Genomic DNA, 18366 nt, shown 5'->3' with positions numbered 1-18366 from the left:
GTTGGTCATGATGCTGGCACCTGGTCTGGAGTGATTGGAAGGCATGGGCCAGATCAGCTCAATAACAACGGTAGGAGGCTGCTAGATTTTTGTGCAGCCCATGGGCTTGTAGTTACCAACCACGCTGTTCCGGCATCGGCGCATCCACACATCATGGATGCACGCTGGGTCCAAGCAAGAACGTCTGCTGGACTACATAGTGATGGACCAGCGGATGTGAGCTCATGTCCTTGACACCAGGACCTACCGTGGAGCTGATCTGCCCTCTGACCATCGACTAGTCGTCTGTAAGATGCACCTGCCATTCTTCCACTCCGGTGGTGGGTGTACACCCAGGACCCCATTCAAACCCATAGTGGCCTGGTCTCAGCTAGCTGATGAAAGTTGCAAGCGAGAATTTCATCATCGCTTGCGGCTGGGGTTGGCATCGTCCCCCACTCCTCCTGATGTCGAGGGTAAATGGGCGAGGTTTAGGACTGTGACTCATGCAGCTGCAATGGCTGCTTTGGGTACGCGGTCCAGACCTCCCCAGAGACCCTGGCTGACAGAGGAGGTGTTCAGGCTGGTTGAGAAAAAGCAACAGGCCCACTCTCATAGTCTGCAGCATCCCACGTCAGAGAATGAGGAGGCTTACCGCAGCCTTCGCTTGGAGGTTCGGAGAGCCGTGAGGCGCTGCAAGGATGGGTGGTGGTTGCGGGTTGCTGAGGAGATGGAGTCTGCCTCAATGGCCCGCGATCACAAATCGCTCTTTAACTCCATCAAAAAAGTAACCTGCAGCACCACACTGATCACCATTCTTCCGGGAAATGAGGTGATGCCATCTCCGACCCCCAGGAAGAGGTTTGCAGATTTGATGAGCATTTCTGTGAGGTCCTGGGGGAGGGGAAATCCCTCAGCCAGGAAAACATCGTGGCACAAAGTGGGGATGGCCTTGCTGGGGCTGCGGTGCCTCAAATATTGGGAGATATTGTCAGCCCCTGTGAGTGGCTGGCTGAGGTGCCATCTGTTGAGGAAGTTACGAATGACGATGATCTCCCTAGTGAAATGCTGAGGGAGGGTGGCGTTTGTGCGCAGACTGCCCTACATGACATCATAACAACAGTCTGGACCACTGGACAGGTTCCGCAGGATTGGAATGATGCCCTGGTGGTCCCCGTTTTTAAGAAGGGGGACCGCACAGCTTGTAACAACTACAGGGGCATCTTCCTCCTGGCAAGGATTATTCAACATCACTTTGTCAGGCACGCTGAGGGAGCCCCAATGCGGTTTCAGGAAAGGGCGGTCCTGCACATATGCCATATTTTCTGCCCGTCTGCTACAGCAGAAGTTTAGGGAATTCCAACAAGACCTACATCTCTGCTTTATTGACCTGGTCAAGGCCTATGATACCATCAGTAGGCCTGGGCTCTGGGTTATTCTTCGTGCTTTTGGAGTCCCTGACCCTCTGCTCACGATCATTAAGGACCTTCATGATGGTGAGCGGGCCCGGATAAAACTACGCGGCCGGGAGTCGGAGCCATTCCCTGTACACCTTGGCGTGGGACAGGGATGTCGTCCTCTGGCTCCCACATTATTTAACGTATCTTTTTTCGACAACGTGGTTCGTGTGAAGCTTTCCGCGGCAGCACCGGAAGATTCTCCATCATGTACGGACACACTGGTACTAGCAGTGTCACGAACGGCCTCCGTGGATGGAGGAGGAGGCTCGTGAAGGACGCCGCTGTTGGCCACTTGGAGGTGGCAGCCGCTCTCCACCAATGACGGAGGGCAGGGGAGCGACGCCTTCTTGGCAACCCAACGAACCCTCAGCGTGACCCCCGCCCTACGAACCCTAAGCGTGACCCCCGCCCTACGAACCCTCAGCGTGACCCCCGCCCTACGAACCCTCAGCGTGACCCCCGCCCCACGAACCCTCAGCACGACCCCCACCCCCACGAACCCTCAGCGTGACCCCCGCCCTACGAACCCTCAGCATGACCCCCCCCTACGAACCCTCAGCGTGACCCCCGCCCTACGAACCCTAAGCGTGACCCCCGCCCTACGAACCCTTAGTGTGACCCCTGCCCTACGAACCCTCAGCGTGACCCCTGCCCCCCAGGCCCGCCGGGCCTATCGTGTCGGTGTCGTCGCTGTCGCAGTTCCCATGAGCACGGTTGACTCATCACACAGAGACATAGACTCATCACACAGAGCCATAGACTCATCACACAGAGCCATAGACTCATCACACAGAGTCATAGACTCATCACACAGAGCCATAGACTCATCACACAGAGCCATAGACTCATCACACAGAGACATAGACTCATCACACAGATTCATAGACTCATCACACAGATTCATAGACTCATCACACAGAGCCATAGACTCATCACACAGATTCATAGACTCATCACACAGAGACATTGACTCATCACACAGAGACATAGACTCATCACACAGAGACATAGACTCATCACACAGAGACATAGACTCATCACACAGAGACATAGACTCATCACACAGAGCCATAGACTCATCACACAGCCATAGACTCATCACACAGCCATAGACTCATCACACAGAGACATAGACTCATCACACAGCCATAGACTCATCACACAGAGTCATAGACTCATCACACAGAGACATAGACTCATCACACAGAGCCATAGACTCATCACACAGCCATAGACTCATCACACAGCCATAGACTCATCACACAGAGCCATAGACTCATCACACAGAGACATAGACTCATCACACAGAGACATAGACTCATCACACAGAGTCATAGACTCATCACACAGAGACATAGACTCATCACACAGAGACATAGACTCATCACACAGAGACATAGACTCATCACACAGAGACATAGACTCATCACACAGAGTCATAGACTCATCACACAGAGACATTGACTCATCACACAGAGACATAGACTCATCACACAGAGACATAGACTCATCACACAGAGCCATAGACTCATCACACAGAGACATAGACTCATCACACAGAGTCATAGACTCATCACACAGAGACATAGACTCATCACACAGAGCCATAGACTCATCACAGAGAGCGATAGACTCATCACACAGAGACATAGACTCATCACACAGAGCCATAGACTCATCACACAGAGCCATAGACTCATCACACAGAGTCATAGACTCATCACACAGAGACATTGACTCATCACACACAGCCATAGACTCATCACACAGAGCCATAGACTCATCACACAGAGCCATAGACTCATCACACAGAGCCATAGACTCATCACACAGAGTCATAGACTCATCACACAGAGACATAGACTCATCACACAGAGACATAGACTCATCACACAGAGACATAGACTCATCACACAGAGCCATAGACTCATCACACAGAGACATAGACTCATCACACACAGCCATAGACTCATCACACAGAGTCATAGACTCATCACACAGAGCCATAGACTCATCACACAGAGCCATAGACTCATCACACAGAGACATAGACTCATCACACAGAGTCATAGACTCATCACACAGAGCCATAGACTCATCATACAGAGACATAGACTCATCACACAGAGACATTGACTCATCACACAGAGCCATAGACTCATCACACAGAGACATAGACTCATCACACAGAGACATAGACTCATCACACAGAGACATTGACTCATCACACAGAGCCATAGACTCATCACACAGAGCCATAGACTCATCACACAGAGACATAGACTCATCACACAGAGCCATAGACTCATCACACAGAGACATAGACTCATCACACAGAGCCATAGACTCATCACACAGAGACATAGACTCATCACACAGAGACATTGACTCATCACACAGAGCCATAGACTCATCACACAGAGCCATAGACTCATCACACAGAGACATAGACTCATCACACAGATTCATAGACTCATCACACAGAGACATAGACTCATCACACAAAGACCCATAGACTCATCACACAGAGACATAGACTCATCACACAGAGACATAGACTCATCACACAGAGACATAGACTCATCACACAGAGACATAGACTCATCACACAGAGACATAGACTCATCACACAGAGTCATAGACTCATCACACAGAGACATAGACTCATCACACAGAGACATAGACTCATCACACACAGCCATAGACTCATCACACAGAGACATAGACTCATCACACAGAGACATTGACTCATCACACAGAGCCATAGACTCATCACACAGAGACATTGACTCATCACACAGAGACATAGACTCATCACACAGAGACATAGACTCATCACACAGAGACATAGACTCATCACACAGAGACATAGACTCATCACACACAGCCATAGACTCATCACACAGAGACATAGACTCATCACACAGAGACATTGACTCATCACACAGAGCCATAGACTCATCACACAGAGACATTGACTCATCACACAGAGACATTGACTCATCACACACAGCCATAGACTCATCACACAGAGCCATAGACTCATCACACAGAGTCATTGACTCATCACACAGAGCCATAGACTCATCACACAGAGCCATAGACTCATCACACAGAGCCATAGACTCATCACACAGAGACATAGACTCATCACACAGAGACATAGACTCATCACACAGAGACATAGACTCATCACACAGAGACATAGACTCATCACACAGTCATAGACTCATCACACAGAGACATAGACTCATCACACAGAGACATAGACTCATCACACAGAGCCATAGACTCATCACACAGAGCCATAGACTCATCACACAGAGCCATAGACTCATCACAGAGAGCGATAGACTCATCACACAGAGCCATAGACTCATCACACAGAGACATAGACTCATCACAGAGAGCGATAGACTCATCACACAGAGACATAGACTCATCACACAGAGACATAGACTCATCACACAGATTCATAGACTCATCACACAGAGACATAGACTCATCACACAGAGACATAGACTCATCACACAGAGTCATAGACTCATCACACAGAGCCATAGACTCATCACACAGAGACATAGACTCATCACACAGAGACATAGACTCATCACACAGAGACATAGACTCATCACACAGAGTCATAGACTCATCACACAGCCATAGACTCATCACACAGAGCCATAGACTCATCACACAGAGACATAGACTCATCACACAGAGCCATAGACTCATCACACAGAGTCATAGACTCATCACACAGAGACATAGACTCATCACACAGAGACATAGACTCATCACACAGAGCCATAGACTCATCACACAGAGACATAGACTCATCACACAGAGACATAGACTCATCACACAGAGACATAGACTCATCACACACAGCCATAGACTCATCACACAGAGCCATAGACTCATCACACAGAGACATAGACTCATCACACAGAGACATAGACTCATCACACAGAGACATAGACTCATCACACAGAGACATAGACTCATCACACAGAGACATAGACTCATCACACAGAGGCATAGACTCATCACACAGAGACATAGACTCATCACACAGAGACATAGACTCATCACACAGAGACATAGACTCATCACACAGAGACATAGACTCATCACACAGAGACATAGACTCATCACACAGAGACATAGACTCATCACACAGAGCCATAGACTCATCACACAGAGACATAGACTCATCACACAGAGACATAGACTCATCACACAGAGACATAGACTCATCACACAGAGTCATAGACTCATCACACAGAGACATAGACTCATCACACAGAGACATAGACTCATCACACACAGCCATAGACTCATCACACAGAGACATAGACTCATCACACAGAGACATTGACTCATCACACAGAGCCATAGACTCATCACACAGAGACATTGACTCATCACACAGAGACATAGACTCATCACACAGAGACATAGACTCATCACACAGAGACATAGACTCATCACACAGAGACATAGACTCATCACACACAGCCATAGACTCATCACACAGAGACATAGACTCATCACACAGAGACATTGACTCATCACACAGAGCCATAGACTCATCACACAGAGACATTGACTCATCACACAGAGACATTGACTCATCACACACAGCCATAGACTCATCACACAGAGCCATAGACTCATCACACAGAGTCATTGACTCATCACACAGAGCCATAGACTCATCACACAGAGCCATAGACTCATCACACAGAGCCATAGACTCATCACACAGAGACATAGACTCATCACACAGAGACATAGACTCATCACACAGAGACATAGACTCATCACACAGAGACATAGACTCATCACACAGTCATAGACTCATCACACAGAGACATAGACTCATCACACAGAGACATAGACTCATCACACAGAGCCATAGACTCATCACACAGAGCCATAGACTCATCACACAGAGCCATAGACTCATCACAGAGAGCGATAGACTCATCACACAGAGCCATAGACTCATCACACAGAGACATAGACTCATCACAGAGAGCGATAGACTCATCACACAGAGACATAGACTCATCACACAGAGACATAGACTCATCACACAGATTCATAGACTCATCACACAGAGACATAGACTCATCACACAGAGACATAGACTCATCACACAGAGTCATAGACTCATCACACAGAGCCATAGACTCATCACACAGAGACATAGACTCATCACACAGAGACATAGACTCATCACACAGAGACATAGACTCATCACACAGAGTCATAGACTCATCACACAGCCATAGACTCATCACACAGAGCCATAGACTCATCACACAGAGACATAGACTCATCACACAGAGCCATAGACTCATCACACAGAGTCATAGACTCATCACACAGAGACATAGACTCATCACACAGAGACATAGACTCATCACACAGAGCCATAGACTCATCACACAGAGACATAGACTCATCACACAGAGACATAGACTCATCACACAGAGACATAGACTCATCACACACAGCCATAGACTCATCACACAGAGCCATAGACTCATCACACAGAGACATAGACTCATCACACAGAGACATAGACTCATCACACAGAGACATAGACTCATCACACAGAGACATAGACTCATCACACAGAGACATAGACTCATCACACAGAGGCATAGACTCATCACACAGAGACATAGACTCATCACACAGAGACATAGACTCATCACACAGAGACATAGACTCATCACACAGAGACATAGACTCATCACACAGAGACATAGACTCATCACACAGAGACATAGACTCATCACACAGAGCCATAGACTCATCACACAGAGACATAGACTCATCACACAGCCATAGACTCATCACACAGAGACATAGACTCATCACACAGAGTCATAGACTCATCACACAGAGACATAGACTCATCACACAGAGACATAGACTCATCACACAGAGACATAGACTCATCACACAGAGTCATAGACTCATCACACAGCCATAGACTCATCACACAGAGCCATAGACTCATCACACAGAGACATAGACTCATCACACAGAGCCATAGACTCATCACACAGAGTCATAGACTCATCACACAGAGACATAGACTCATCACACAGAGACATAGACTCATCACACAGAGCCATAGACTCATCACACAGAGACATAGACTCATCACACAGAGACATAGACTCATCACACAGAGACATAGACTCATCACACACAGCCATAGACTCATCACACAGAGCCATAGACTCATCACACAGAGACATAGACTCATCACACAGAGACATAGACTCATCACACAGAGACATAGACTCATCACACAGAGACATAGACTCATCACACAGAGACATAGACTCATCACACAGAGACATAGACTCATCACACAGAGACATAGACTCATCACACAGAGACATAGACTCATCACACAGAGACATAGACTCATCACACAGAGACATAGACTCATCACACAGAGACATAGACTCATCACACAGAGACATAGACTCATCACACAGAGCCATAGACTCATCACACAGAGCCATAGACTCATCACACAGAGCCATAGACTCATCACACAGAGCCATAGACTCATCACACAGAGCCATAGACTCATCACACAGAGACATAGACTCATCACACAGAGACATAGACTCATCACAGAGAGACATAGACTCATCACACAGAGACATAGACTCATCACACAGAGCCATAGACTCATCACAGAGAGACATAGACTCATCACACAGAGCCATAGACTCATCACAGAGAGACATAGACTCATCACACAGAGCCATAGACTCATCACAGAGAGACATAGACTCATCACACAGAGACATAGACTCATCACAGAGAGACATAGACTCATCACACAGAGCCGTAGACTCATCACAGAGACCCATAGACTCATCACACAGCCATAGACTCATCACACAGAGCCATAGACTCATCACACAGAGACATAGACTCATCACACAGAGACATAGACTCATCACACAGAGACATAGACTCATCACACAGAGACATAGACTCATCACACAGAGCCATAGACTCATCACAGAGAGACATAGACTCATCACACAGAGACATAGACTCATCACAGAGAGACATAGACTCATCACACAGAGACATAGACTCATCACACAGAGTCATAGACTCATCACACAGAGCCATAGACTCATTACAGAGAGACATAGACTCATCACACAGAGACATAGACTCATCACACAGAGTCATAGACTCATCACACAGAGCCATAGACTCATCACAGAGAGACATAGACTCATCACACAGAGACATAGACTCATCACACAGAGACATAGACTCATCACACAGAGACATAGACTCATCACACAGAGACATAGACTCATCACACAGAGTCATAGACTCATCACACAGAGTCATAGACTCATCACACAGAGACATAGACTCATCACACAGAGCCATAGACTCATCACACAGAGTCATAGACTCATCACACAGAGCCATAGACTCATCACAGAGAGACATAGACTCATCACACAGAGACATAGACTCATCACACAGAGACATAGACTCATCACACAGAGACATAGACTCATCACACAGAGACATAGACTCATCACACAGAGTCATAGACTCATCACACAGAGTCATAGACTCATCACACAGAGTCATAGACTCATCACACAGAGCCATAGACTCATCACACAGAGTCATAGACTCATCACACAGAGCCATAGACTCATCACACAGAGTCATAGACTCATCACACAGAGCCATAGACTCATCACACAGAGTCATAGACTCATCACACAGAGACATAGACTCATCACACAGAGCCATAGACTCATCACACAGAGCCATAGACTCATCACAGAGAGACATAGACTCATCACACAGAGACATAGACTCATCACACAGAGACATAGACTCATCACACAGAGACATAGACTCATCACACAGAGACATAGACTCATCACACAGAGTCATAGACTCATCACACAGAGTCATAGACTCATCACACAGAGACATAGACTCATCACACAGAGCCATAGACTCATCACACAGAGTCATAGACTCATCACACAGAGCCATAGACTCATCACAGAGAGACATAGACTCATCACACAGAGACATAGACTCATCACACAGAGACATAGACTCATCACACAGAGACATAGACTCATCACACAGAGACATAGACTCATCACACAGAGTCATAGACTCATCACACAGAGTCATAGACTCATCACACAGAGCCATAGACTCATCACACAGAGTCATAGACTCATCACACAGAGTCATAGACTCATCACAAAGAGCCATAGACTCATCACACAGAGTCATAGACTCATCACACAGAGCCATAGACTCATCACACAGAGTCATAGACTCATCACACAGAGACATAGACTCATCACACAGAGCCATAGACTCATCACACAGAGTCATAGACTCATCACACAGAGCCATAGACTCATCACACAGAGCCATAGACTCATCACACAGAGACATAGACTCATCACACAGAGACATAGACTCATCACACAGAGACATAGACTCATCACACAGAGACATAGACTCATCACACAGAGACATAGACTCATCACACAGAGCCATAGACTCATCACACAGAGACATAGACTCATCACACAGAGCCATAGACTCATCACACAGAGACATAGACTCATCACACAGAGACATAGACTCATCACACAGAGCCATAGACTCATCACACAGAGACATAGACTCATCACACAGAGTCATAGACTCATCACACAGAGCCATAGACTCATCACACAGAGACATAGACTCATCATACAGAGCCATAGACTCATCACACAGATTCATAGACTCATCACACAGAGACATAGACTCATCATACAGAGACATAGACTCATCACACAGAGACATAGACTCATCACACAGAGACATAGACTCATCACACAGAGACATAGACTCATCACACAGAGACATAGACTCATCACACAGAGACATAGACTCATCACACAGAGACATAGACTCATCACACAGAGTCATAGACTCATCACACAGAGTCATAGACTCATCACACAGAGCCATAGACTCATCACACAGAGACATAGACTCATCACACAGAGACATAGGCTCATCACACAGAGACATAGACTCATCACACAGAGACATAGACTCATCACACAGAGACATAGACTCATCACACAGAGACATAGACTCATCACACAGAGTCATAGACTCATCACACAGAGTCATAGACTCATCACACAGAGACATAGACTCATCACACAGAGACATAGACTCATCACACAGAGACATAGACTCATCACACAGAGTCATAGACTCATCACACAGAGACATAGACTCATCACACAGAGTCATAGACTCATCACACAGAGACATAGACTCATCACACAGAGACATAGACTCATCACACAGAGACATAGACTCATCACACAGAGTCATAGACTCATCACACAGAGACATAGACTCATCACACAGCAGAGAGCCATAGACTCATCACACAGCAGAGACCCATAGACTCATCACACAGCCATAGACTCATCACACAGAGCCATAGACTCATCACACAGAGACATAGACTCATCACACAGCCATAGACTCATCATACAGAGACATAGACTCATCACACAGCCATAGACTCATCACACAGCCATAGACTCATCACACAGAGACATAGACTCATCACACAGTGCCATAGACTCATCACACAGAGACATAGACTCATCACACAGAGACATAGACTCATCACACAGAGACATAGACTCATCACACAGAGACATAGACTCATCACACAGAGACATAGACTCATCACACAGCCATAGACTCATCACACAGAGACATAGACTCATCACACAGAGACATAGACTCATCACACAGAGACATAGACTCATCACACAGAGACATAGACTCATCACACAGAGACATAGACTCATCACACAGAGACATAGACTCATCACACAGAGACATAGACTCATCACACAGAGACATAGACTCATCACACAGAGACATAGACTCATCACACAGAGACATAGACTCATCACACAGAGACATAGACTCATCACACAGAGACATAGACTCATCACAGAGAGACATAGACTCATCACACAGAGACATAGACTCATCACAGAGAGCCATAGACTCATCACACAGAGCCATAGACTCATCACACAGAGCCATAGACTCATCACACAGAGACATAGACTCATCACACAGAGCCATAGACTCATCACACAGAGGCATAGACTCTTCACAGAGAGCCATAGACTCATCACACAGAGACATAGACTCATCACACAGCCATAGACTCATCACACAGAGACATAGACTCATCACACAGAGACATAGACTCATCACACAGAGACATAGACTCATCACACAGCCATAGACTCATCACACAGAGACATAGACTCATCACACAGAGACATAGACTCATCACACAGAGACATAGACTCATCACACAGAGCCATAGACTCATCACACAGAGACATAGACTCATCACACAGAGACATAGACTCATCACACAGAGACATAGACTCATCACACAGAGACATAGACTCATCACACAGAGCCATAGACTCATCACACAGAGACCCATAGACTCATCACACAGAGACATAGACTCATCACACAGCCATAGACTCATCACACAGAGCCATAGACTCATCACACAGAGACATAGACTCATCACACAGAGTCATAGACTCATCACACAGAGCCATAGACTCATCATACAGAGACATAGACTCATCACACAGAGACATTGACTCATCACACAGAGCCATAGACTCATCACACAGAGACATAGACTCATCACACAGAGACATAGACTCATCACACAGAGACATTGACTCATCACACAGAGCCATAGACTCATCACACAGAGCCATAGACTCATCACACAGAGACATAGACTCATCACACAGAGCCATAGACTCATCACACAGAGACATAGACTCATCACACAGAGCCATAGACTCATCACACAGAGACATAGACTCATCACACAGAGACATTGACTCATCACACAGAGCCATAGACTCATCACACAGAGCCATAGACTCATCACACAGAGACATAGACTCATCACACAGATTCATAGACTCATCACACAGAGACATAGACTCATCACACAAAGACCCATAGACTCATCACACAGAGACATAGACTCATCACACAGAGACATAGACTCATCACACAGAGACATAGACTCATCACACAGAGACATAGACTCATCACACAGAGACATAGACTCATCACACAGAGTCATAGACTCATCACACAGAGACATAGACTCATCACACAGAGACATAGACTCATCACACACAGCCATAGACTCATCACACAGAGACATAGACTCATCACACAGAGACATTGACTCATCACACAGAGCCATAGACTCATCACACAGAGACATTGACTCATCACACAGAGACATAGACTCATCACACAGAGACATAGACTCATCACACAGAGACATAGACTCATCACACAGAGACATAGACTCATCACACACAGCCATAGACTCATCACACAGAGACATAGACTCATCACACAGAGACATTGACTCATCACACAGAGCCATAGACTCATCACACAGAGACATTGACTCATCACACAGAGACATTGACTCATCACACACAGCCATAGACTCATCACACAGAGCCATAGACTCATCACACAGAGTCATTGACTCATCACACAGAGCCATAGACTCATCACACAGAGCCATAGACTCATCACACAGAGCCATAGACTCATCACACAGAGACATAGACTCATCACACAGAGACATAGACTCATCACACAGAGACATAGACTCATCACACAGAGACATAGACTCATCACACAGTCATAGACTCATCACACAGAGACATAGACTCATCACACAGAGACATAGACTCATCACACAGAGCCATAGACTCATCACACAGAGCCATAGACTCATCACACAGAGCCATAGACTCATCACAGAGAGCGATAGACTCATCACACAGAGCCATAGACTCATCACACAGAGACATAGACTCATCACAGAGAGCGATAGACTCATCACACAGAGACATAGACTCATCACACAGAGACATAGACTCATCACACAGATTCATAGACTCATCACACAGAGACATAGACTCATCACACAGAGACATAGACTCATCACACAGAGTCATAGACTCATCACACAGAGCCATAGACTCATCACACAGAGACATAGACTCATCACACAGAGACATAGACTCATCACACAGAGACATAGACTCATCACACAGAGTCATAGACTCATCACACAGCCATAGACTCATCACACAGAGCCATAGACTCATCACACAGAGACATAGACTCATCACACAGAGCCATAGACTCATCACACAGAGTCATAGACTCATCACACAGAGACATAGACTCATCACACAGAGACATAGACTCATCACACAGAGCCATAGACTCATCACACAGAGACATAGACTCATCACACAGAGACATAGACTCATCACACAGAGACATAGACTCATCACACACAGCCATAGACTCATCACACAGAGCCATAGACTCATCACACAGAGACATAGACTCATCACACAGAGACATAGACTCATCACACAGAGACATAGACTCATCACACAGAGACATAGACTCATCACACAGAGACATAGACTCATCACACAGAGGCATAGACTCATCACACAGAGACATAGACTCATCACACAGAGACATAGACTCATCACACAGAGACATAGACTCATCACACAGAGACATAGACTCATCACACAGAGACATAGACTCATCACACAGAGACATAGACTCATCACACAGAGCCATAGACTCATCACACAGAGACATAGACTCATCACACAGAGACATAGACTCATCACACAGAGACATAGACTCATCACACAGAGTCATAGACTCATCACACAGAGACATAGACTCATCACACAGAGACATAGACTCATCACACACAGCCATAGACTCATCACACAGAGACATAGACTCATCACACAGAGACATTGACTCATCACACAGAGCCATAGACTCATCACACAGAGACATTGACTCATCACACAGAGACATAGACTCATCACACAGAGACATAGACTCATCACACAGAGACATAGACTCATCACACAGAGACATAGACTCATCACACACAGCCATAGACTCATCACACAGAGACATAGACTCATCACACAGAGACATTGACTCATCACACAGAGCCATAGACTCATCACACAGAGACATTGACTCATCACACAGAGACATTGACTCATCACACACAGCCATAGACTCATCACACAGAGCCATAGACTCATCACACAGAGTCATTGACTCATCACACAGAGCCATAGACTCATCACACAGAGCCATAGACTCATCACACAGAGCCATAGACTCATCACACAGAGACATAGACTCATCACACAGAGACATAGACTCATCACACAGAGACATAGACTCATCACACAGAGACATAGACTCATCACACAGTCATAGACTCATCACACAGAGACATAGACTCATCACACAGAGACATAGACTCATCACACAGAGCCATAGACTCATCACACAGAGCCATAGACTCATCACACAGAGCCATAGACTCATCACAGAGAGCGATAGACTCATCACACAGAGCCATAGACTCATCACACAGAGACATAGACTCATCACAGAGAGCGATAGACTCATCACACAGAGACATAGACTCATCACACAGAGACATAGACTCATCACACAGATTCATAGACTCATCACACAGAGACATAGACTCATCACACAGAGACATAGACTCATCACACAGAGTCATAGACTCATCACACAGAGCCATAGACTCATCACACAGAGACATAGACTCATCACACAGAGACATAGACTCATCACACAGAGACATAGACTCATCACACAGAGTCATAGACTCATCACACAGCCATAGACTCATCACACAGAGCCATAGACTCATCACACAGAGACATAGACTCATCACACAGAGCCATAGACTCATCACACAGAGTCATAGACTCATCACACAGAGACATAGACTCATCACACAGAGACATAGACTCATCACACAGAGCCATAGACTCATCACACAGAGACATAGACTCATCACACAGAGACATAGACTCATCACACAGAGACATAGACTCATCACACACAGCCATAGACTCATCACACAGAGCCATAGACTCATCACACAGAGACATAGACTCATCACACAGAGACATAGACTCATCACACAGAGACATAGACTCATCACACAGAGACATAGACTCATCACACAGAGACATAGACTCATCACACAGAGGCATAGACTCATCACACAGAGACATAGACTCATCACACAGAGACATAGACTCATCACACAGAGACATAGACTCATCACACAGAGACATAGACTCATCACACAGAGACATAGACTCATCACACAGAGACATAGACTCATCACACAGAGCCATAGACTCATCACACAGAGACATAGACTCATCACACAGCCATAGACTCATCACACAGAGACATAGACTCATCACACAGAGTCATAGACTCATCACACAGAGACATAGACTCATCACACAGAGACATAGACTCATCACACAGAGACATAGACTCATCACACAGAGTCATAGACTCATCACACAGCCATAGACTCATCACACAGAGCCATAGACTCATCACACAGAGACATAGACTCATCACACAGAGCCATAGACTCATCACACAGAGTCATAGACTCATCACACAGAGACATAGACTCATCACACAGAGACATAGACTCATCACACAGAGCCATAGACTCATCACACAGAGACATAGACTCATCACACAGAGACATAGACTCATCACACAGAGACATAGACTCATCACACACAGCCATAGACTCATCACACAGAGCCATAGACTCATCACACAGAGACATAGACTCATCACACAGAGACATAGACTCATCACACAGAGACATAGACTCATCACACAGAGACATAGACTCATCACACAGAGACATAGACTCATCACACAGAGACATAGACTCATCACACAGAGACATAGACTCATCACACAGAGACATAGACTCATCACACAGAGACATAGACTCATCACACAGAGACATAGACTCATCACACAGAGACATAGACTCATCACACAGAGACATAGACTCATCACACAGAGCCATAGACTCATCACACAGAGCCATAGACTCATCACACAGAGCCATAGACTCATCACACAGAGCCATAGACTCATCACACAGAGCCATAGACTCATCACACAGAGACATAGACTCATCACACAGAGACATAGACTCATCACAGAGAGACATAGACTCATCACACAGAGACATAGACTCATCACACAGAGCCATAGACTCATCACAGAGAGACATAGACTCATCACACAGAGCCATAGACTCATCACAGAGAGACATAGACTCATCACACAGAGCCATAGACTCATCACAGAGAGACATAGACTCATCACACAGAGACATAGACTCATCACAGAGAGACATAGACTCATCACACAGAGCCGTAGACTCATCACAGAGACCCATAGACTCATCACACAGCCATAGACTCATCACACAGAGCCATAGACTCATCACACAGAGACATAGACTCATCACACAGAGACATAGACTCATCACACAGAGACATAGACTCATCACACAGAGACATAGACTCATCACACAGAGCCATAGACTCATCACAGAGAGACATAGACTCATCACACAGAGACATAGACTCATCACAGAGAGACATAGACTCATCACACAGAGACATAGACTCATCACACAGAGTCATAGACTCATCACACAGAGCCATAGACTCATTACAGAGAGACATAGACTCATCACACAGAGACATAGACTCATCACACAGAGTCATAGACTCATCACACAGAGCCATAGACTCATCACAGAGAGACATAGACTCATCACACAGAGACATAGACTCATCACACAGAGACATAGACTCATCACACAGAGACATAGACTCATCACACAGAGACATAGACTCATCACACAGAGTCATAGACTCATCACACAGAGTCATAGACTCATCACACAGAGACATAGACTCATCACACAGAGCCATAGACTCATCACACAGAGTCATAGACTCATCACACAGAGCCATAGACTCATCACAGAGAGACATAGACTCATCACACAGAGACATAGACTCATCACACAGAGACATAGACTCATCACACAGAGACATAGACTCATCACACAGAGACATAGACTCATCACACAGAGTCATAGACTCATCACACAGAGTCATAGACTCATCACACAGAGTCATAGACTCATCACACAGAGCCATAGACTCATCACACAGAGTCATAGACTCATCACACAGAGCCATAGACTCATCACACAGAGTCATAGACTCATCACACAGAGCCATAGACTCATCACACAGAGTCATAGACTCATCACACAGAGACATAGACTCATCACACAGAGCCATAGACTCATCACACAGAGCCATAGACTCATCACAGAGAGACATAGACTCATCACACAGAGACATAGACTCATCACACAGAGACATAGACTCATCACACAGAGACATAGACTCATCACACAGAGACATAGACTCATCACACAGAGTCATAGACTCATCACACAGAGTCATAGACTCATCACACAGAGACATAGACTCATCACACAGAGCCATAGACTCATCACACAGAGTCATAGACTCATCACACAGAGCCATAGACTCATCACAGAGAGACATAGACTCATCACACAGAGACATAGACTCATCACACAGAGACATAGACTCATCACACAGAGACATAGACTCATCACACAGAGACATAGACTCATCACACAGAGTCATAGACTCATCACACAGAGTCATAGACTCATCACACAGAGCCATAGACTCATCACACAGAGTCATAGACTCATCACACAGAG

General features: G+C 45.7%; 1 protein-coding gene across 3 annotated transcripts in view; it reads left to right on the top strand.

Annotated features, from left to right (window-relative positions):
• LOC116937449 (uncharacterized) overlaps positions 1-18366 on the top strand; it is a 101201-nt gene that overhangs the window by 20067 nt on the left and 62768 nt on the right. The gene's annotated exons all lie outside the window — the stretch shown is intronic.

Source organism: Petromyzon marinus, chromosome 69 (genome assembly GCF_048934315.1).
Source record: "Petromyzon marinus isolate PM22_M1 ecotype Great Lakes invasive population chromosome 69, UKy_Petmar_22M1.pri1.0, whole genome shotgun sequence".
Classification (NCBI taxonomy): Eukaryota; Metazoa; Chordata; class Hyperoartia; order Petromyzontiformes; family Petromyzontidae; genus Petromyzon; species Petromyzon marinus.
This window is presented reverse-complemented; position numbering and strand designations above follow the sequence as displayed.